Source organism: Camelus bactrianus, chromosome 4 (genome assembly GCF_048773025.1).
Source record: "Camelus bactrianus isolate YW-2024 breed Bactrian camel chromosome 4, ASM4877302v1, whole genome shotgun sequence".
Taxonomy (NCBI): Eukaryota; Metazoa; Chordata; class Mammalia; order Artiodactyla; family Camelidae; genus Camelus; species Camelus bactrianus.
Genome location: NC_133542.1, coordinates 26,697,886 through 26,720,330, shown reverse-complemented (window position 1 = coordinate 26,720,330; position 22,445 = coordinate 26,697,886). Strand labels below are relative to the sequence as shown.

General features: G+C 37.1%; 1 protein-coding gene and 1 pseudogene across 4 annotated transcripts in view; both read right to left on the bottom strand.

Moving 5' to 3' along the window:
• The window catches only part of PTPRD (protein tyrosine phosphatase receptor type D), a 1,875,536-nt gene that overhangs the window by 1,216,445 nt on the left and 636,646 nt on the right, over nt 1-22,445 (bottom strand). The window lies entirely within an intron of this gene.
• Nucleotides 347-5,739, bottom strand: LOC105073425 (tRNA (uracil-5-)-methyltransferase homolog A pseudogene; annotated as a pseudogene).

Here is a 22,445-nt window from a genome sequence, read left to right as displayed (position 1 = left end):
AAAATGTGTTCAGTTAGTAAATTTAAATATGTTCAGATGAACTTGAGCACTTTAAAAAAAGAGGAAACAGAATCACAAATCGCTGCACTAAAAGTCCAATATTTCCATCATTTTTTTTTTAAGTTGGGCACCAGTTATTTTGTCCCCGGTGGCCAAGCTGGCCCGAGAAGGACAGGGGTGAGGGGAAGCCGGCCAAAAAAGCCCACAGGGTGAGCAGGTCTCATCCTCTGTCACTGCTACCTGAGTGGCCTCGGGCAGGGGCAGGGCCCTGGAAGGCCCTGGGCTTCTACCCCTGAAGCAGTCCAGATGCTATTCTGGAAGGGCTGGTTTCCGCTGCCCCAGGGTCCTAGGAAGTAGGGCAGGCCCGTGTTTCCTATAGTGTGTCATACGGAGGCCCTGGTGGGGGCTGGGCTGAAGGGTCCCGGGGCTCCAGGGCCCCTGCACCATGAGGGTGCTCCACCTTCTTGCATTAAGAACAGTATCTCACAGTGCTGGGTCTCTGGCACAGGTCCACGGCCACAGCCTTGACCGGCAGGAAGAGAGTACCCTTGACGCGGTTGGACCGTACCCTACAGAGGTCCACAAAATTGCCCATGGCTGCAGGAGACGTACAGGAGCCGCTTGGGGTTCTCGGCTCTGCGGATGGCCAGGATCACCTTAAAATGCAGTCTAGTGCAGGGCAATGGGAAGCCAGCCTGTTCACCAGAACCGGCACCAGGTCCTCCGCCCTCCAGCAGTAGAACTCGACGTTTTCAGCTTATTGTCCAGGGTGTTCACCCGGGTGGCCTCCACAGGCTCCTGGCACAGCTAGACTCCCACAACTCCTTTCCCCTCCAGGGCCAGGGTCGGGCCGATGGTGCTGGTGCCACAGCACACATCCAGAACCGTGGTCCCCCAGTTCAGCTGGGCCCAGTTCTGGCTGACCGTGTAGAGCACCTCAGGCAGGGGGGGTGTTCACCTGGAAGAAGGCCCGAGGGGATATCTGGAAAGTTAACCCCAGTACACCGGTCCCCAGCCACGTGCTCCAGAGGCAGGCCCTGGAGTCTTTCGCTGTCCCTTCTCCACAAAATAGAGGCAGGTCACCTCGCTAGCCATGCCCAGCCCCACCATGAAAGGCTGGGCCAGAGAGGCCTTCAGCGCCGCCAGCTCCTCAGGGCTCAGTTTCTGAGGGTGGAAGTAGACAATCGCCATGGCTTAAAACCGCAGCTTACAGTGGCCCGAGTACACCTCCGGGTCTTAGGCCGAGTGTGGAGCAGACCTGACGAACTTCTGGAAGAACGTCACCCCCTGCTTGGTGGTCCCAGGATGTGGAGAGTGTCATACGGGGCTGCCACAGCACACGCCCCGCCCTTGTACTTGCTGAGCCGGCAGCTGACTGAATTGTCTTCCCCGTCCACTCCGATGCCGACCAGGTACTCACACTTGTGGCGGTACTTGGTCGGATGGGCCTGGCCAGGCAGACGCTGAGAAGAAGACCCTTCCACAGGCCGCCACGAAGCACTCGCAGCGCCTTGTCGCTCTCCGCGGCCCTGCAGAATATCACGCAGGCGCAGAGAAATACCACGCAGGCGCAGAGCAATACCACGCAGGCGCAGAGAGGATAACTGAGGAGCTTCGTCTCGTGGGCTGCAGCCCGAAGTGGCTCAGGAAGCGCTACATGTCGCTGAAGCTGCCGTGGAGCGGCATGTTCTGCGGCTACAACTCGAACATCTCTGAGGTGAACAGGCCCGCCCTAACGTAGCTGTAGGGCCCAGGCGGAGCCCCCAACCCTGTGGCCTTGGCCTCCTGCTCCTCCTCCTGCTGAGGTCCCGGGGCTGCGGGGCTGTCTGGTGTGCTGGGGCCGTCGTGGTTGGGGCCTCCAAGTGTGCTCGACTTTCGCTGTCGAGCTCGTCATCTATCGTCAGGTCCGTCCGCCGCCTTGTCCAGGTCCTGGCACACGGTGGGGACGCGCGGAAAGCAGTGAGGCCGCCCAGGCTCCAGCATGGCGGGAGCGGGGCTCGAACCCTCCGTGTTCAAAGCCGGGTTTCAGGCATGGGCTGCGCCGCCCGCGTATCGTCCATCACTTCTATTTTTCTTCTAGGAGGTTCAGTGCCACATTTCCAAATGTGTTCAAGGACCCACCCACAGAAAAGCTCAGATCTATATCTAAGAACTCTCCTTGCAAATGTGATGATACTAATTACAAGGACTTCAATTCAATGCAGAATTAAAGAACCACTCACTTTATCCATGCTTTCTGGCATCCTATCTGACAGAAATTTCCAGATGTGGGGAAAAGTTGGAAATAAACTTCCTTTGTGCTCTCTACTAGCATGATGGAATAAAAGTTTTACCATGAGTAATAAATAGCACCCATTAACGAGAAGTAAATGTTTTCTTCCATAATTAAATTTCACAAACTCAAACGATTTTAGTTCTAGAAGGCATGTGAGTGGATAATCAAGTAAACTGAATTCAAACTATGAATTAAGAGTTCTCATTTTTACATGGATAGCCTCAGGATCTCCTAGGCAAGGGGGAAAAACCAAGACTGGTTTGCTTACAATGTTACCTCAGCCATTATTCAAGCAGAGTAGATACATGTGCCCAAGTACAGACACATACACACATTACCTCACTTGAGGAGGCTACATGAGGTAATGTGTACTTACAGGATTTTGCTGCTTAAATATACACACATACATACACAAATTTAGGCCACCTTTTTAATTTTATGGCCACAACTAGAATTTCACTTTCTGTATTTGAATTTTGGTTCTTGGATTACTAGCCAGCTTTGACTTTAGGCTATTTACATAACTTTCTCTTAGCCTCCGTTTTTGTTTTTGTTGTTGTTGTTGTTGTTTGCTTTATTTTTGCTTGGTTTTTCTTTTTTTGCTTGTTTGTTTGTTTTTAATTTATAATAAGGTTGTAAAGATTAAATGAATTAATACAAATTGCTTAGAACCTTGCCTAGGACATAGGATGGGGCCAATAAGCATTACCTTATATTAAAAACTACAAAATATTTTAAGAATCAAAATAGTCCAAAACATTCTATGACTAGAATATGTAAAGTTATTTTAGCTGGTATTTCTAGTCTGTTCTCTCAGTGGGGAAACAGTTTGTATTCCTTCTTATATTGTAGTGTAATTATGTTTATATTTGCACAATTATAATTCTGTGCAAAATAATTGAGAAACACAAGTATGGATAACAAACTTCATGGAAGAAAATCAGAGACATCAAAGTACAAGTGTCAGTATTCTTTCTTTTTTGGGGGGATGGGAGGAAGGAGGCATTTTAAATGGTATTTAAGAGCTGTAATTCTATGTTCTGTATTTTACTTATGATCTGGCATGACTAGAAGAACAGAAAATCTCCATAAATTACAAGGAGGCACTAAAGTTTTCCACCAGCCAAGCAAGAATCCAAGTGTCTAACTTTCATGGGAGTAGAAGTTTGCGGTGAAGATAAAGTAGAAAGCTCAGAGTTGTCAGCATTGCAGCCAGGCTGTAATGAATTCATCACAGAAAGACATGATTTCAACAAAGTCAGGGCTGGATTCACAAAGAAAACAGACAACCTCCAGCTTCAGAAATCTCCGTTTCTCTGGCTACTATGAATAGTTAGGGTTTTAAAGATAGGATTAAGGTTGCTTGTTGTGATTTCTCTGACGGAAATGTACACTCCTATAAATGGGCTAAGTTGCAGGAGGAAAGGGAGGAGACATTATTTTTAAAGCTACATTTAATTGAACTTAGTATAGGCTAGAATTAAGGGGGAAAAAAGACTTGAGATGAGCAAATGGAAAAAAGGAAAGAAGAAAAAACAAAAGAGGAAAATTAAACATCTATAGGCTTAATAAGGGATGTTGTAAATATCAATCCTGAAAGACAGGCAATCTATTTGGTAAACTATGTTCTACCAGCAGCTATTTTATAGACCTGGTGACAAGGGTGAAGGGCAGGTGGTGACCGATGATCATTTCACTGACATCATTTCGGTGTTTTAACCTGAGGATTTCCACCAGACATTTACCAATTTCTTGAGATGTTTTTGATTGCAACTGGGAGGTGGGGTGCTACTGACATCTAGTAGGTAGAGGCCATGGATGCTGCTAAGCATCCTACAATGCACGGGACAGGCCCCCCACAAGGTAAAATGACAGCTTAAAATGTCAATCATGTGCTGAAGTTGAGAAATCTGTCTGAATTAGCAGCAGATGTGGGAGCCTCCGGGTACCTCAGCTCTTCATGGACCCTCCCAAATTACGAGTTCATGTAACTTACACAGAGTGAATCTTCAGGAAAAAGAGTACTAACCTTGGTCAAGAGTCCCACTTAAACATTGTCCATCTAGCGCTTAATGAACCAGCACATTAAATCCAGGTTGATCAAAAGTGAAAAGCCTTTTTACACTATGCCAGTCTGATTCTTATAGGTAATTGTATTTCCATTCATTTTCTCACGTTTTTCAAAGTCAGAAAATATTGTAGTGGATTCTCATTTTTTTTAGTTTTCTTTGTTTAAGGAACACTAAATTCAAGGCCAGATACTACCTTGTTTGAAATAATTTAGTTTGTTTAAGAGACAGGTTACTTGCTTTACCATTATTAGAAATTTGACAATACATCATAATTCAATAGGTAGCAACCAGAATAATTTCTAAGGAAAGTAAGATGGTAATACTACTATTTTTAAAAATTTGCATCAAAATAGCAACATAACTACCTTTAGCAAATCTAACAGACATTTCTAATGAATATTTATTAAAGAATTAATATATGCAGTCACTTGGACTAAAACTAAATTTTGAAGAGTTTAACTGTTACTATTTAATATAAACTAAATTGTAATTCTGTATTATTCTCATTTCACTCATTTGAGAGTACCTTATTACTATCATGTTGCTCAGAGTATTTAACCTGTAAACTATCATGTTTCCTTGATATTGATTTATTTATAACCTAAAAACCATAACGTGTTTAACTTTGTAGATAGCCTTTAAGAATCTTTTCTACAAAGGCCAAACATCTCACGGCAAAATTCCCTAAAACCATTCACTAATTACAGATGGATCTGTACAGCTAAAAGTGATGTATTGGGAAAAGGAGGCAAAGAATAAGAGTTTGTTGTTATTGCTGAGATTCAAAAAAGAAGTCCAAAGTTAGAGCTTTCCAAGTACCTAGCAATATACATAGCAATGCAATGTCATGGGACCTATATATGTCCTTCTGTGTTTTAAGCATAGGAGGTGTTCTTACAAAAGTTGACCTAAGTCGAAAATAACTTCACCAGAGCAGAATCACTATTTTACTCCAAAATAAATCAAATGAGCATCAAAGTGATTTATGTCCCTTATACCCAATAGAAATACATTAGAATTGGTTGAGATTTTATGATTTCTCCCACCTTTATTCACTGTTCATATCCAATAAACTTGACTATACAATATATCTAGATAATTTTCAGATACATACAAAGCCAATATTTTATACCATTTCTTACTTCTGCTTATTTCTTTAAGGTACCAAGTAAATAGTTGTTAGGGTAAGTATGAGTCAGTGCATACAATTAAAAGCTGTCTTTAATTTTTTTCCATACCTTACTCATACTGTGAAGTACACAATAACTTTCTGTCATTTATGCTGAAAAATGGATTTCTTAACTGAAACGGGACTAACTGTGTCGCATATGTTACATTTGTAAGCATAAGCCATGGAGCTTACCGAGGAAGGCTTCCTCCATAATACATCATTTTTCCCTGTCAAAACTGTCAGAAGATCATAAAGGTTGCAGCACAACTACTTTGTATTACCTTATTTAAATGTTAGGTCCTTGAAATTACTTAGTTTTTCAGTCTATCTTGGAAAATTGTTGACACCATTTTCTTTTCCCAATTGATGTTATGACCCCATTTCAAAAGCAAGTTCAATAGATAAGCTATATTTCAATCAATGCTGTATTTCAATGAAGGATACTATGTATAGTGTGCAAAATCAACTTAAGAGATCAACACAACTACTACTAAATCCTGTTTTTTTTGTATCTGCCTGTTATCAAGCCAGATGTACTTGTGAATATAGAGATTCAAATTCAAAAGTGATCAGGGTGTGCAACATATCTTTTTCTCATAAAAGGTAGTAATGATGCCATAATAATTAGTCAATAACTGAATAAACATCACAAACAGTATACTGTTTATGATATTTCAAGGAGAAGTCAGGAATTTTAATATGCTGGTATTATGGGCTGAATTGTGTTCCTTCAAATATTTCATGTTGAATCCTAGCCCCTATTACTTCAAAATGTAACTATATTCGGAAAGACTGTCTTTAAAAAGGTAATTAGATTAAAACATAGCCATTAAGGTGAGCCCTGATCAATTGTGACTACTATCTTCATCAGAATAGATTAGGACAGAGACAGAAAATAGACCACATAAACACTCAGAGAGAAGATGGTCATCTCACAAGCCAAGGAGAAAGGCTCTCAGAAGAAACTAACCCTGCAGACACCCTGATCTTGGAATTGGGCCTCTAGAATCATGAGAAATAAACGTGTTCTGTCATGTAAGCCCTCAGTCTGTGGTGCTCTGTTACAGTCGCCCTAGAAAATAGTCATCAGTGATTCCAGAAGTTCGATCACAGCTATACGCAAACATGGAACAGAGGAAAATTCTATCTTCAGTGTTCTCTCATTTCACATTTAATACCTGTCTTTCTCTTCTATGGGTTTCTTTTTAACCTTTTTTTCGGGGGTGGGGGGGTAACTATGTTTTTGTTGTGGTTTTGTTTGTTTGTTTTATTTTTCAATGGAGGTACTGGGGATTGAACCCAGGACCTTCTGCATGCTAAGCACACACTCTACCACTGAACTATACCCTTCCCCCTCTTCTTGCATAATCGATGCTCTCTTTATGTTCCCAGGTTTCAAGGGTTTATCTCTCAGGGTACACACCTTGCCTTTCCTGCCTCCCCAAACATACTCTCAAAGTGATCCTCCTTCAACCTAAAGAAAGAGTTCATTGCAAAGACTTTGATTACTGAGAACAGCTTGGCATGTATGCGTCTTCAAGGGTATTTGTCTGCCAAAAGTAAGTTATACCTTTTTTTATAAAGCAAATGTTTTGTGGTATTTGGTTTTATTTTCATAGTAATGAACAGGTGTACTAAAATTGCCATCTTCATTCATTGTCGGTGGTAGTATAAACTGGAAAGTAATTTGCCAGCATGTATCAAAGTCTTAAAAATATTTCCTTTCACCCTTTTACTTCACTTCTGGGAGTCTCTCAAAAGAACATATCAATAGATGTGGACAAACATTTATGTGCTTTGATAATCCATTTCACTATTATACCAGCCCTTCTCCCTGCAAAACGGAGGCAAGCTAAATGTCTTGTAACAGATTAAAGCAACTAAGATGTTCCCACAGATAAGGAAACATTGTGCTTTTATCTGTAATCATGTTTTCAAAGACACTTTAATGGTATGGGGATATAAAGTGAATTTTACAACTTTAAGTGAACACATCAGGATACAATAGGATTCCATTGTAAAACTGAATTAACCCCCAAATTCAGGAATTCCCTTTACTTTGCCAACCTCCTTTCCCTCCTCCACCTCCCAAAATGAAGAATCTCTTTTTACAAAGTAGTGAACACTCAGAACTCCAAGAAGCAGACAGAAGTCACAAGGGTTTCTCAGCAGAGTCCTCCATCATCTCAGGAGGAACAGGGGGAAAGCGTTCCCACCTATTATAATCTGACAGCACCCTGACAGCTGTTTCACTCTTGAAATGACCAGCCTCTCTCTTTTACATACAAAATGATCAGCAATGATGACATCCAATTACAACTTTCATTTCCCATTCAGATCAAGTGGCAGTCCTCCTTGACTCCCTAACAGAGGTATCACTAAGTATCCCATGACGTAAGACACAAAAACTAAAAAGCATTCCATACTTTGATCTACCCTCTTTGTTATGAGGTACACACATTGTTTTATTGCACTGGAACAGTCTAAACCTGGTTGTACCATGACTGCCAAGTGAGAGCTTAGAAAATTCATATTTTCAGAAATAAAGCACTGTAAATGCACATGGTCATAAGTATCAATGCATCCTATGAGGCAAGACTGTCACCAGAGCACCTGGAACATCCTACCATGCAGATGTAGAATATGCAGAGAAAATCATGGAAGATGATACATGAAAACACTCTTGGTAGTTATCTCTGAGAGGTGATTTTCTTCTATGTATTTTTCAGTATTTACTAATTTTTTTCTATCATGACTATTGTTCCCCTTTACAAGCAAATCAATGTTTTATTCCAGAGAGGCAATGTGTTAATCTTTTCTGTCTATTCTGCTAACATGGGAAAAGAGCTGGACCCACCCAGCTGAGCAGAAAATGTCTCCACCTATGCATTAAGTCCTGCTTTTCCCAGGACACAATGCTCTGAATGACTTGAGTTGGTAATACCATGGACAAGAGAACTAGGCCACAGTGCATCCCATACCTAGCAACTTAGGATCCTTACATGCTACTTGACCCTCCACAACCACCGAGACACTTGGACATTAACTTGCATTTTGTCTCCCTAAAGGAGTTTTTATCTTAAAATTCAATTTTCGTAAATTTAAATCTTTGGGGATGGGAAAATACTGATACATATATGTATGTCAGGAAACTGACCCCCTTTAAGGATCATTTCACTGCTTAAACAATAGTGCATTGCTTTAGCTCACTGGATACAATGATGGCCTGGGGTCAGGGTCATAGGATTCAGACACTACTTCTGTTATTACCTGTGTTCTTGGGCAAATCACTTATCCTCACTGGGGAAGATGATTGTCTGAATAATCTCATAGTGAATATTATCAAGTTCAACAGCCAACTAAGGCTATCCACCTGAATAAATGCATGCATCCGTAACATGGTCTCTATATGAACAACTAGTTCTATTTATCAGACACTGAAATCTTAAGTTTGAAGGAGCCAGTAGCAACCTGGGTGTCAAGTTACACTTTTAAATGTGACTTAGACACCAAGAGAAGCCTGGAGGGGTTCTTTAAAAAAAAAAAAAAAAAGATTCTGTGTAAATGCTGAGCTCTGTAGTGGGTTATATACCCTTAACAGATTTTTGGGTTTTTTGTTTTTTTAGTTTTGTGAATATATTATGACTCTGGCAATTCTTATGAAAGGTTAATCATAATATTCTTGCCCCAATGTACTCATGATAGCACTCCATCAATGTCCAATTTTCAAAAGCTCAGAATCTAACGCAACAGAAAACCAAACAGTAAATTTACTGTGCAGCAAGAGCACCCTCCCTGCCATTACGCTGGGTTTGCACATCACTGTTCAGAACATAGCGTTAGCACCTCACAAGGAGGCAGGATGGAGGGAGCAGGTCTCTCATTATTTCTGAGAGCAGGACTTGAGCACCAGTTTGGAGATCTGAATGTTCCATTATCATCAGTCAATAACTGGCATTTATGGATCTGTCACCCCACTGGATCATCAACTAATTGCATTAATGATCAGCTCTCATTTTCCTCTGTCTTCTTAATTTTAACCACACAGAATTTTGTCCATGAAGGTCAGTTGTCTTATGGTACTGCTAACACAGACACATCATCATTAAGACTTTAGTTAAAATATTTCCATGAAGCTCAAGGGCTGATTCCTTGTGAATTTCCAATTGTGTTTTTTGAGAAAAAGGAGATCAGGGTCCTAAATTCCAGCTTTGTCAGAAACTCTCCAGCTTGGGGCAGTCATTTAACCTGGTTTGACCTCATTTTCTTCATTGTAGAATGAAATAATTAGAATTGCAATTTAAGGATTTACTCATTTTGAAGTATGTATACTTCCATACCTATACTTTCTCTGGGAGAGAAGAGCAATAGATGGGAGGTTCATGCAACATCCAGAAACTAGAATTTTCTAATTTATCTCCCAGTCTTTAATTTCTTCTCAGGCAATCCATCTTCCACTCTACAATAGGGATATTATACAAAGAGTGAATGCTGTTTATGTCCTTCTGGCACTAAGGTCCCAAAAGAGCATTCCTAAGACAGCATATCAACTTCCCAGTTTGGCCTTTCAGGAAGTAGTTCCTTTTGCTCAGGAGACTCATCTCCTGTCCTTCACTCATCACCCTTTTGCTCCAAGAAAAACCACTTGCTCCTCCCTGAATATGCTAATATGTTATTTTATGTCTGTGTTTTTCGTATTCTGTTCCTTATTCTTTGAATACTCTTCCTATTTCTACATCTGGCTAAATCCCTACTCCACTGAGTCCCGTCAGAGCCCAGCTCGTACCATCCCCCTTTCCATCCTTCTCTTGGACTTGGATAAACAACCCTTCAATGTGTATCTCTTATATGTCTTTCATTCCTGTACCATAATCCTGTACTCAAGTGTTGCTTTAACGGTGTGTCTCTTCCAAAACACCTTGTTAGTTTCCAAACAGAACGGACTTTGCTTTTTGATTTCTCTTAATGGCTAGTGCAATGACTGGCATATAATGGCACTAAAAAACATTTGTTCAATGATGAAAAGTTAACCATATTCATAGAATAATTTATTAGTAGCTGCTCTTTTTGCATGTTCAAAAATATCCAAAATAATCTGATTCTTTTACTTTACAACAAAACACTGAACCTGCTGGTTTAATAACGTAATCAGCCAGAACGTGTTACAATAGAGATGGTGACTTTGACTAGACTTACTCCTATCTTTAAAATTACTTTTTTCAAAACCTTAAATTGAAAACAAAAAGCAAGATCGATATAGCCTCGTAAAGCACCGTTTATATCCTCTTTCCAACAGCCACTCACTTCCACTTCATAGCACACCAGACAGCAGACCTTAATCCTTAACTAGATAATAGCCAGCTAATTTTACGCACACATTTTCCAAATAGTCAGTACATACTTTCTCCTATCCTCTGGGTTGAAAAGCAAAAATTCAGAGACTCAATTTTCTAGTCATCCTCTAAAAATACTTTTTAAGTTGAGCATCCATGTAAGGATAGTCTCAGCACCACTGAAGAGAAGTTTTATAAATGTGTACCTTGCCATCTGTAAGTTCACATTTTGAAAGAGATATGCTATCATGGCTAACCTGTCTCACACTAGTAGACTTAGAACCAGAAGTAGGACAACTAGATACATACTAATATATCTAGGTTTCATATCTTATACTATAAAATGAGATGATCAAAATAGATTTTTTAAAAATGAAGTTTAGAATTCTTATTTGAGAAGAGAAAAAAAAATCCCAAGAACATCTGGTACCCCCTTTCCCCTAACATAACCCAAATACACATACAATATGCACACATATGCATGTGGATACACATACAGCTAAAGGAATAGTTATCAAAGAATAAATATACCTCCTGAATATAAATATACAATTTTAGAAACAAATATTTTACACTAATTCGAAAGAAAGATCTTACTGTTCTTTGTAAAATGTATTAAAATAAGTGAAATGCATCAATTGCAAGTGTCTACAAAGAGAATTAGAGTACCATTAGGGGGAAAAATCACACTCTTCAACAGAATTAGCCTAAAGGGGGTTGTACATGAGCCACCATCTGAAATACTATCTGAATTTTAGAAAGCAGATGATAGAAAAGCATTGAGCAAAGAGGATACTCTAAGGGCAAGAATAGGAGTGAGCTGTGATTCATTCATAAAAGGCAATACTGAGATTGTAAGAAGAAATTTAAATTAGATCACATTGACCAATAGGAAATAGTCGCCCAACTGAAGTATTAGATGTGAGGTACTATGAAGAGCTATAGGGAGATATGCAACCTATCAAGTAATACAACAAGTCTAACTTACCAAATACTGCCTGAGATCCAGAAGGCACTCAACAAACATTAGTTCCTTTCCCCAAACTAGGTTAAAACGTTTGAAGCTCAAGTTTATCCTTAATGAACTTTTACAATTTCTCAAAAGGACTGTTCCTTCTGTCCAGTGCATTTTTACACCAACCCTTTTCCTAAAATATTATTTCACCTATTATCTATTGGCTAACTTCTATTCTTTGTCAGATCTCAACTTAGATAATTTTTCTCCAGAAACATTCCCTGGGTATGTGTGTGTGTGCATGTGCATGTGTGTGTGTGTACCCAAGTGTGTGTGAATGAACATGGTAGTTTGTCAGTCAACACATGCTAGATGTCATAAGATGTACTGTCGTATGTGCAGACATAGATATGTCATTACAATACATTTTGACACCATCATGAAATTTATCATTTAAAAAGAAAATAAAATTGTGATTTTTCAAAAATTCTTAACCCCTTCAGATCCATTGAGTAAAGGAATTTTGCATTTTTAAAAGACTGAAAAGGAGAGACCTTTCAAAGTTTAGTTAAGTTACAAATGTAGTAAATTACAGAAATTCAAAGAATCTTTTTCTAAACTTTCATTTGAAAGAGCACAGAACCTAGGATGAGAGAAGTTAAGGAACGTGACCAGTCTTACACAGGCAATTAGTGACAAACCTATTACTGGACTCTTAAGCGCTGAACTTTCCATCCAGTACATGCTGTATTTGGGGAAGACCTTCTACGGTGAGCATCAGTAGCTCTGAGCTGTTCATGTGGAAAATAATATAAGTCACAAAAGGTTGACTTATGAGTTTTATGTCCTTAATTGTGCTATTCCATCAAGTCCTCAAAGTTACTATAAAACTCTATTGTTTAACAGGTAATTCTCAATTTCAAATCAAAATGCTATGTTGAATACTCAGAAAATCCTCAAAATGAAAGCAAATTTTATTATTTTCTGGTTGGTACACCTACTTCCATAGAACTTGCCTAATTTAATTCCTACTTCTTCGGGTGAGTAAACTATAAATTTATACTGATTTACACTGTGTTTTGTTTAAGATATCTGAGTAGACAAGCCCAAAATATTTATTTCATGTAATTTAAATACATGAAAGTAAATACCTAAATTGCCATGGAATTTTTTTATACACCTTTATATTTATACTTAATCCTTTTGTTTAAATCCTTTCCAGGTTACCAGGGATGATTTCCATTCTTTTGAAATTTAAAAAAAGAAATATTAAAGGCTTTCTTCATGCAGTGGTAAGTCTTAAGAGTTATTTCTAAAAATACAGTGTATTCATTATATTCTCAAATGATATTTCCTTGCTTATTATAGGAGATAAGCATTTCATATCTTTTTTAGTTATCTTAAGTAAGCAAACTACACAGTGCAATGAGAAAATAAATTTAAACTTTCTCTCTTGCATGAAATATCTGAACTAGTAATTTAACATTGAAGGACTAGAATCTTTCTTTTCATTAGACTTCCCCTTTCAACAAAACCTTTGTTAGCCTACTGAGTCATGACAAGCAATCCTTTACATGCCGGGGTCCACGGTTCTTCCCGATGAACTAACAAATTAAAATGTAACGTGAAACAATGATACTGGGACTACTGAGGAATAGCTGCTCGGGTGGGAAGGAATCTATAATTAATCCAGCACATACATTTTAATTATAATTTTATCACACTGATAATAGAGAATAAAATTCAGTTTCAAAGAATCTGAGAAAACCATAATAAAGAGCACAAAAAAGCTATCTCATACTACTTGCTATCTCTCCTACCTTTTGCTGCAGCCCCCCCACCCCCACCCTCCATCCTTCTAAAGCCTTATTTCATTACATCTCGCCAAGAATTAGGAAGCAATCAAATGATTTTTCTCCACTCTCATCTATAGCTAAGTATTTATTCGTCTAGAGTTTTGGGTTTTTTTTTTTTTAACTTGATTTGCTCAAGAATACAATGAACCACAGTACTTATCAGCTCAATGCATATACAAGCGATACTGAAGGCAACTGACCATGACTGAATCCAGAGGTTAGCTGCAAATCCATTAGTGATTTTAAATAGTGAGGGGAAATTTTTCTTTGTGAGTCTGCAATTGCAGAAGTCACAAAATAAAACAATGTAATTTGCATTAATATGTCATCAGACTGACTCATGGAAAGATTGAATGAGTGCAAAAGGTTTCCTATAAGATGACCAAAGTCATATTTGCTGTTGATGTATCCAAAAGTAAAATTTCTTATTTTTTGACATACAGTAATTTAGTTTTCAGGGTCATATTCTAAGAATAGCTGTACAGAGCTGTAAGCTAACATATCTAGAAAATCTCCTTGCCATTTCTGAAGCAGTCACATATCAGAGAAATATCTAGAATTTATAGAATACACTGTGGAAAAAATTTAAAGTATATACTGGGGGAACATTTAGTGACATAATTTTCAGTTATGGTTGCATGCTTTTTTATTCTTTATTTGGTGTTAATAAACTTTCAAGTATAGTATTCACAATTTATATTTAAGGAAAAATGAATCTTTAAGATCTAATCTCACTTTCAAGAATTACAAATCACTGTTCTGTTTGCTTTGTCCCTGTTACACAAATTTTCTTCTAAAGCTATGGTAAACTTTAATAAGGGAGCTTTCAAGCTGGATACTTTATCATCATTAAATCATCACAGCACTTCTTTTTTTAAACTTTTTCATTAGCAAATCAATGACATAACAGAGACCATACTGACTCATTCAGAGCAATTACACAGAATTGGTTCTTTCATGGAGTTGTGCTAGTTGCTCAAAACTTGAAGAAAAGTATAGTATCATTATGTATTTGCTCACATATATTACTAGCATTTTATTTATATAAGATGGCATGGACAGGGTATGGTGTGGGCATGGGGTTTGGGTGAATAGAACTAACTGTATCAGCAAAATTTAGTTGGTTTTGCAGAAGGAACTCTAGTTTAACTCAGCTAAAGTCTTTGGAAAGAATGCAAGTCCTAACTAATTATTAGGAACAAATAAGAAACAGCATACATTTGTTGTTTCTGCTTAATATTAATAGCAAATAATAGGTGGCAAAAGCCTATTATAGAATAATAAATAGGGAAATAATAAGGAAAATACAAAATCAGCACTAGGTAAACACCACAGTAGTAACTGCTGCAGGCAAAATTCACCAATGGACACTAAAATCATTGGGTGAAGTGTTATATTCACATGGCCTCAAAGTATCTCTCCCAACATACTTATCTGTTCAAATAAATAAACAGTAAATTTAAAGTGGAAAGACCAAGCACATGCTACCTTAATTGAGAACACCCTGAGAGATAAAGTATAGCGTGTACCTCCTTATATGAGGCACTGAGAACAATACATTACTTCTGTGACATTGCTAAAAAGACTATACTGTGATCTAATCATTAAAAGCATCATACAAACCCAAATCAAAAGGCATTCAACCAAGAAACTGACCAGTACTCAAATGTTTCAAGGTCACGAAAGACAAGGAAAAATTTAGCAACTCTCATGGATTAGCAGAAATTAAGGAAACAGCAACTAAATACAATGTGGGATCCTACTTTGGATTCTGAAACAGGAAAAGGTGTTTGTGAAGAACTGGTGAAATTCCAGTAAGGACTATAGGTTACTTAGTACTATGGTTCCCATGTTAACTGTACAATTGTACAAAGAAGTTGTATTATGACTATGTCAGGTGTTAACATTAGTGGAAGCTGGATGATGAGTACATATATAAACTATGCCACTTTTTACAACTCTTCTGTTGATCTCAAACTACTTCAAGCAATTTTAAAGCTATTGTAACACATGTTCAATATGTAATGACATAAATCAAGCCAATGCATTTCAAAACTTTTTATACTTACCAAATTACTCCAATGTCACCATTTCACTGAATTTTAGAACTAATCACTATCCTAGTTAATTTTTCCCCCAAATAAATTGATGAGAGTATTTTCTCCATATTTCATTATTAGTAATATGAACCAAACCAATTACTTAAGCCTGTGTTTTCTTTGCTCGTAACTACATTTACCTATTGCAAAATCTTTATTATATTTCATCCAACACAAGTGTTTATTAATTGCCAAACATGCCATGTACTGAATATATATATTATTACAATGTATCTACCTGCATAAATAACAAGATCTACCAAAACAATTTATGTATTTTGCATCTTATATGCCTACTCTACAGCATTGTAAGTGACAATTATTTTGAAGTTTATTGATATATTTGAATTCACTTAATGGTTATATTCTTGGTTAAAAATACAATTAGCATCACTGATCAAGGGTCAAGAAGAGTTTTGTCATCATTAGATTTGTATACAATGCTATGAAGTCATATAGGCAGAAAGGATGAAAAAAATTACCAGATAACAAAAATTGTGTGTCATGGACTTTAAATCTCTGGAAGAGAATGCGAAAAGCACAACAGAGTGTTAAAAGCACAGACACAATGGGATTAGCAATAAGAGATGTATTTAAAATCACTTGCAGGAGGACATATTTCTAGATTCTCAATATTAATTTTCTTATCTTTTTGTTTTTAATCACAGATTTTCTACTTCCCCCATATTTCACAAAAAAATAATTTATAAAATAATTCATTTCCAAAAGGCACAAACACTATGGTATAATGATGACACTATCAATAGAAAATGAGTGAGTGGTAGAGGGTACCACTTCAAAGTCTGTTAGCTGCCAGGTCCGAGCCCTAATTTACTTACGAGATTTGGAACTGGGCCACTAATATAAACTAACACTTTATGCTGCACAAAAATTGAAACTAGTATGTTGTGATTTTCCTTGTTACGGGTAAGTAACTAAAGATGATGACAAATAAGCATTAACAAATATAAATACACAGAAATTATTTCAATAACAAAAAAGCCAAATCCCTTATTTCCCAAAAGTTAATTTTCCTTTGTCACAGTTTCCCTTGCATTCTCTGTCCTAAACACAGAAATTTTGTTTAAAAAAAAAAGTCAGAGAGTTAATGAAATTCTGGGGAAAAAAGCGAAGGGAGACTGAAAAAGTATCAGGTAAAAGGGATTAGGAACACCTAATAAGATGGATAAGGAAAAAGAGAATAGAAGAGCTGTACCACAAAAGGTCAAAGACCTGGGAAAGAACAAAGATTGAAAGATGAGAAAAGTAGGAAAACTTAAAAGATACATACATTGTACAGATTTATCTGATAATTAGCAGAAGTTTGTAACATTAAATATAAATAAACCATGAAGTTATAATTTCTCTAAAGCTATTTCCCCTCTATTCCTTTATACGGAAGAATATATGGAAGAATTGTAACTGGCAGTATTTTCTACTATAAAAAGTCAAGCCATAAAAAATATGACAAACAATAGCCCTTTCATTAAAGGGGAGTAACACTAACTCCATAGATCAAAATAAAGTATTAATTTGATACAACAGAAAAAGACATTTAGTTAAAGGGTGAAAGAAAATAAGACAAGACCAACTAGCCACCGGGTTTGGTCTCCATGTTTACAGTATTTTAAAACATTTTAAACTTTGGCCACATTTGGTCAATTTTTCCAGTAGTAGTATTTTGTCCACCTGAGGTTGATGAACAATAATGTAAGATGTTTAAAAAAACATTTAACTCTTTCACATTTTTCATCTGGAGTGAAAATCATATATAAAGAGGAAATGACTAGAAGAACCAAATACTTTAGTCATGGGTTTACTCCAAAGCCTTCAAAGTGTCTCTAATTCCTTCAGAAATTGATTGAAATTCCTTTGCTAAGTACATCGCTGTAATCCATTACCCTACCACTTAACAGGTGTTTAGTAGATATTCTTTAGCTGTTTCCTATATCTTGCCTTTGCACACATTTAGCATTTAATGCAGGCTACTTTGTATTAATAATTGTTTTTTATGGCTCTGTATAGTTCTTTCTTAAAAGGAATTCTTTATTAGAACACTTCAGGAAGCAGGCCTCTATCCAAGGTGAAGAAAGTTCTGACACAAAACCAAGGCAAGACTCAAACTGAATGACTAAGCCTATATTCAAGTCTCCAATGTTTTAGCCACTTTGTGAGGTTTTCAGCACCTAACTAAGCTTGGGGACTGCAGTGGACATCATACAAGGTGAAATTCAGAGGGTGCAAAAGACCCAAATAATAAATTGTTTGCTCCAAAACATTTCATCCTGAATTATTATCTCTGTCCACAAGGCTAAGATCTTCTACTGGGGTTGGGGCAGGGGGAATCAACTCTTACCTCTGTGATTATAAAACCTTGGAATCAAAGTTAAAGTGGACTAATCTTCCTGAATGCTAAAATTTCTCTTTTAGTATAAATACCAGGGATAAGCTTCAATACTACTTTTGAAAGAGTAGAAATCTAACTAAGATAACTAACAAAATGGCTTCCATGATGCTAAGGCTGTTTGCTGATTCATTTAGACATATATTTTTTTTTTCTTTTTGTTTACTCCCTCAGTTGCTTTGCTGACATAGCCCCCAACTTCCCTATACATTCTTTAACCCAGAAGCTGTTTTCCAGAAGGAAAGTCATGGGTTCATGACCTAAGAAGAATGCACAGATCCTAAGGAGCTTTCTGTGATGCCAGATGGACTTACCAAGATTAAGAATACAGCATCACAAACTGCCTCTGACCGATATCACTCTTCTGCTCCATCCAGTTTTTGTAAAAAACTTCGAGACCCCAACCCCAAAGCAGGTTCATAATCTCTAAGCCTGCTGTGACTCCCCACTGTCTGGCAAAGCAATAAAGCTGCTCTTTTCCGATATTCCCAAAACTCTGAGGCTGAATTCGTCTTTGGGGGGACACAGAGGCTGGTTTTTTGGCAACATTTTTGCCTTCAAATGTGGAGCTTTAACATTTCAGTGCCTATTTTATTTATATTTGTGGAATAACTAGAAGAATGCAAATAATTTCTCAACTCCAAAGGATCAAAGATGGTCTTTGCAGGCCTGAACTTTTTCCTCATCTGTTGCCAGTTTTCTTCTAATTCTAATGAAGAACCAAGTATGTCTTGCGCAAAATCCTGACTCTACTTTCCTCAGCTCTCCATCCTGAAATTTACCTTAACTAGGTCTCAAGTCACTCGTACAAAGCAACTATTTTTACAGCCTATGGACATTTTTTTTTAATGAGTGGGGAAAAAAGGCAAAGCATTTTATAAAACACTTAACAATAAAATCCTAGTTATCACCACCATCATCAAAGGTGTTCTCCTGTCCCTAAAGCTTATGAGCCCTGAGAATGGCACATGTCCACTGTTTCAGCAGTTGTCTTGCTCTGCTGTTCATATTGTCTTGGTCTCCCGAATCTTAAAACCTGACTGAGGCTCTGCTGCCCACTACAGGAGGAAATAAGAAATCACCACTTTTCTGCCTGGATTCTTCATTGGCGCTCTCTCTAGTGTTTTGTTGGTTATTATTTGTTCATTACTTGAAGAATCTAGTGTACCAGATATTTTCATCCTACGAACTAGCTTAATACCTATAAAGATAAGTTTAAGTATTATACCCATTATACAAAACTAAGGAAAATGACAGAACTCAAACAATGCACAATTATTCCTGTTGTTACTTACAATGACTATATAGACATTTCCACAAAATGTTAGGTGTTCCTAGTCAGTTCTTATATTTTCCATTTTCCTGATATAATCGTTTAATGGATCTATTCAAAATTGGTAATGCACTAGTCATTGCCTAGAGTGGGGCCAAGTATTATACTAGGCAATAAATTTTGAATAAAGAAATGCATCTACACTAATATACTAGTATCTGTGAAAACCCAAACTAGTCTCATAGCAAGCATGGTAACTAGTTCCATTTGAACAGGTCGTAGTGTATTTTGGAAGAAGAGTGAGGATTTAGTACATAACATAAATTTATAAAATAAACAGGAAAATCCAATAGGTGAATGCACTACTGAGTTTTGTTTTTAACAGTTCACAGTGGAATATATTGAGAAGTTTTCCCAAAATTTCCAGCATAGTACAATCTTTCTACAGATTTTTCAGGAACTATAGAAAATGTTTTATTTACCTGTCATTTTATCATGTTCCATATATTACCATAAATACATGGATTCTCACCTAAGGTTTAAAGTTTTTTTTTTCCACATTCATACCAAAGTCTTCAGTTAACTGTGTTAGTTATAATGGGATTATACCTTTAAAACTAAAAAAAGGTGTACTGGAAATCTTTGTAAACTGTGCACATATTTGGTCTATAAAAGATCTGGAAGACCACAGAATCATAGGTGTATTTTTTAAAAGCTGAAATGGACTTTAAAGATGATAAATTTAAGGAGTTTGTTTTGAACCTGTGTAATTACAATAATGACCTTTAATTCTTTCCTAATGGCCTAGATGGAATTAATTGGTTATTTCAATATCAGGGCTCATCTTGTTTGGAATTTTAAGAGTCTCTTCTTTCCCATAATGGGTTCTATCAAGCTTAGTTAAAATGTCCTGAGAGCACATTTTTAAGAGCCTTGACATTCTCCCTCTACCATCTCTCTTTCATCTTTCTTCATCATTTGCAGTAAAGAAGAACCCATTTTTGTTCTTTTGTAATTCTCCTTTGGTCAAGCTATCATTTAGATCTTACTAACAGTCTTTGCTTAATTACGTTTCCTATGTTGAGAAAATTTTGTGATTGGAAAGCTGAAAACTTACAAAAACCAAGAAACTGTCTCCGCTTAATGGAACTTACAAGCTATCAAATTTCTAAATAGCTGCCATGCTGCCATCTTCTGGTTATCTCTAAGAATTTTTTATAGCTTATAAATGTTATTTGAAAAGTGCCCCTTGATGTACTTTGAAATGTTAGTAAAATAAATCTGTGTTAAAGACAACAATTTGAATAATTACAGCCATTATATCTAGAGTTCAGTGGGCTTGAAATCCTAAATATAGTGATAATGTCTTATGCATTTAAATGTAACAGCTGAAGTCAAAGAAAAGTATTTTATACCATGATCATTTACTTTGGAGAGTAATGAGGTTTCATGATGTTTTCTATCATACTACTTTGGACATAATTTCTCACACACCTTTTCAATGTGGTTTTACTTAGTGTGAAACTTTCCCAAATACACAATTTCTGTGATTATTAATAAGCAATGATATATAATGGTGTCGTGCGTAGCACTGAACAATTTTGCCAATTGCCTTCTTTTCGCTTTAAAACTCTGCCAGTATCTATAGTAGCGCCACAGGCCAAAGGCCACCAAGGATGGCTAGAGGAACCAGGGTTTCATCTTTAAAAGATTTTGTGTTTTACACTATCATTAAAAGTTACAGAGCTTTCCTTTTTTGTGTTCATTTATTTTAAGGATTTTCAATTGTGTGTGTGTAAAAATCCCCATTCACTCCACCAGCATTCTCATTTTAGTAGCCTCTAAGACAAAGATAGAATGATTTATATATAAGATAAACCGTTGTCTCACTGAAAACTTATTTCAAAATGTAAGATACCACAAACATCGTTTTAAATTCAAGTAAGAAACAGTGTGTTTAAGCCCTATGCTTTTTCAGATGACTATATCAGAGTATAAATAATACATTGAAAATCAGAATGCAAATGGCCCCAGTAAATGTTAAGCCACAGAGGATTTTTCTCAACTGTTTATTAAGTGCAATCCAAAATCTAAAGCAGCTGAGACAGGTGCTAATTTTATTCCTGTTATTAGTAATTAGTGATGAAATTTAATGGTGTTTGTTAGTAGCTCTCAAGCGTTTGCCATATTAAACAGGGTTTAAATATAAGGGGCCATTAAAATGTAGTTTCTAAGCTTAATAGCCTTGGGCAAACAGGTATTTTGAATAATCAACACCTCTGAGAGCATGTGCCAAGTTTAAATGGTAAAACTGGCCCATTTATTGTGGGCACAGAGATGACCTTCTAACTGCTGAATACAGTGTGCATTTATGTAGAATGTACCATCCACCCAGGTGGTTGATAACTGTTCTGTTTACTAAACTGTAGGGACCTGATGTTCCTGTTATTATTTTGCTGTGACAGAATTATTTTTCAGTCTCCTGTATTCACAAATTGCTGTTACCTTTTGTTGATAGATGGAAATCAACTGAATGGATATCCATGCATTCCATAACTTTCTTATAAATAAAATGGACATCTCTCTAAAGTGTATTGTTTGACCCATTTGCATTTTGTGTTCATTTTCAGTGCTGAGGGAAAAACAGTCCTTAACACCCAACAATAAAAAGTAACATTCTTACCTGGGTCAAACTCATGACTTTGTATTCATTGGCAGCAAAATAGCCAAACTAAACATATTAAAACACCCGTGTATATGTATGTATTAAAACTATAAATTACGTAGAATAGATGTAACTGTCAGTATGCTTCTACCACATACATTTCTCTTATGCTGTTAATAAAGAGTATCCCAGGAGAGGGATCAGGATGGTGGAGTAGGAGGAAGTGGAGCTTCACAAACACATCAGAAATACATCTACATGTGGAATGATTCTCAAGAAAAACTAACTAAAAACTTGCAGAGCAACTCATACAACCAATGTTACAAGGAAGATTCCCACTTA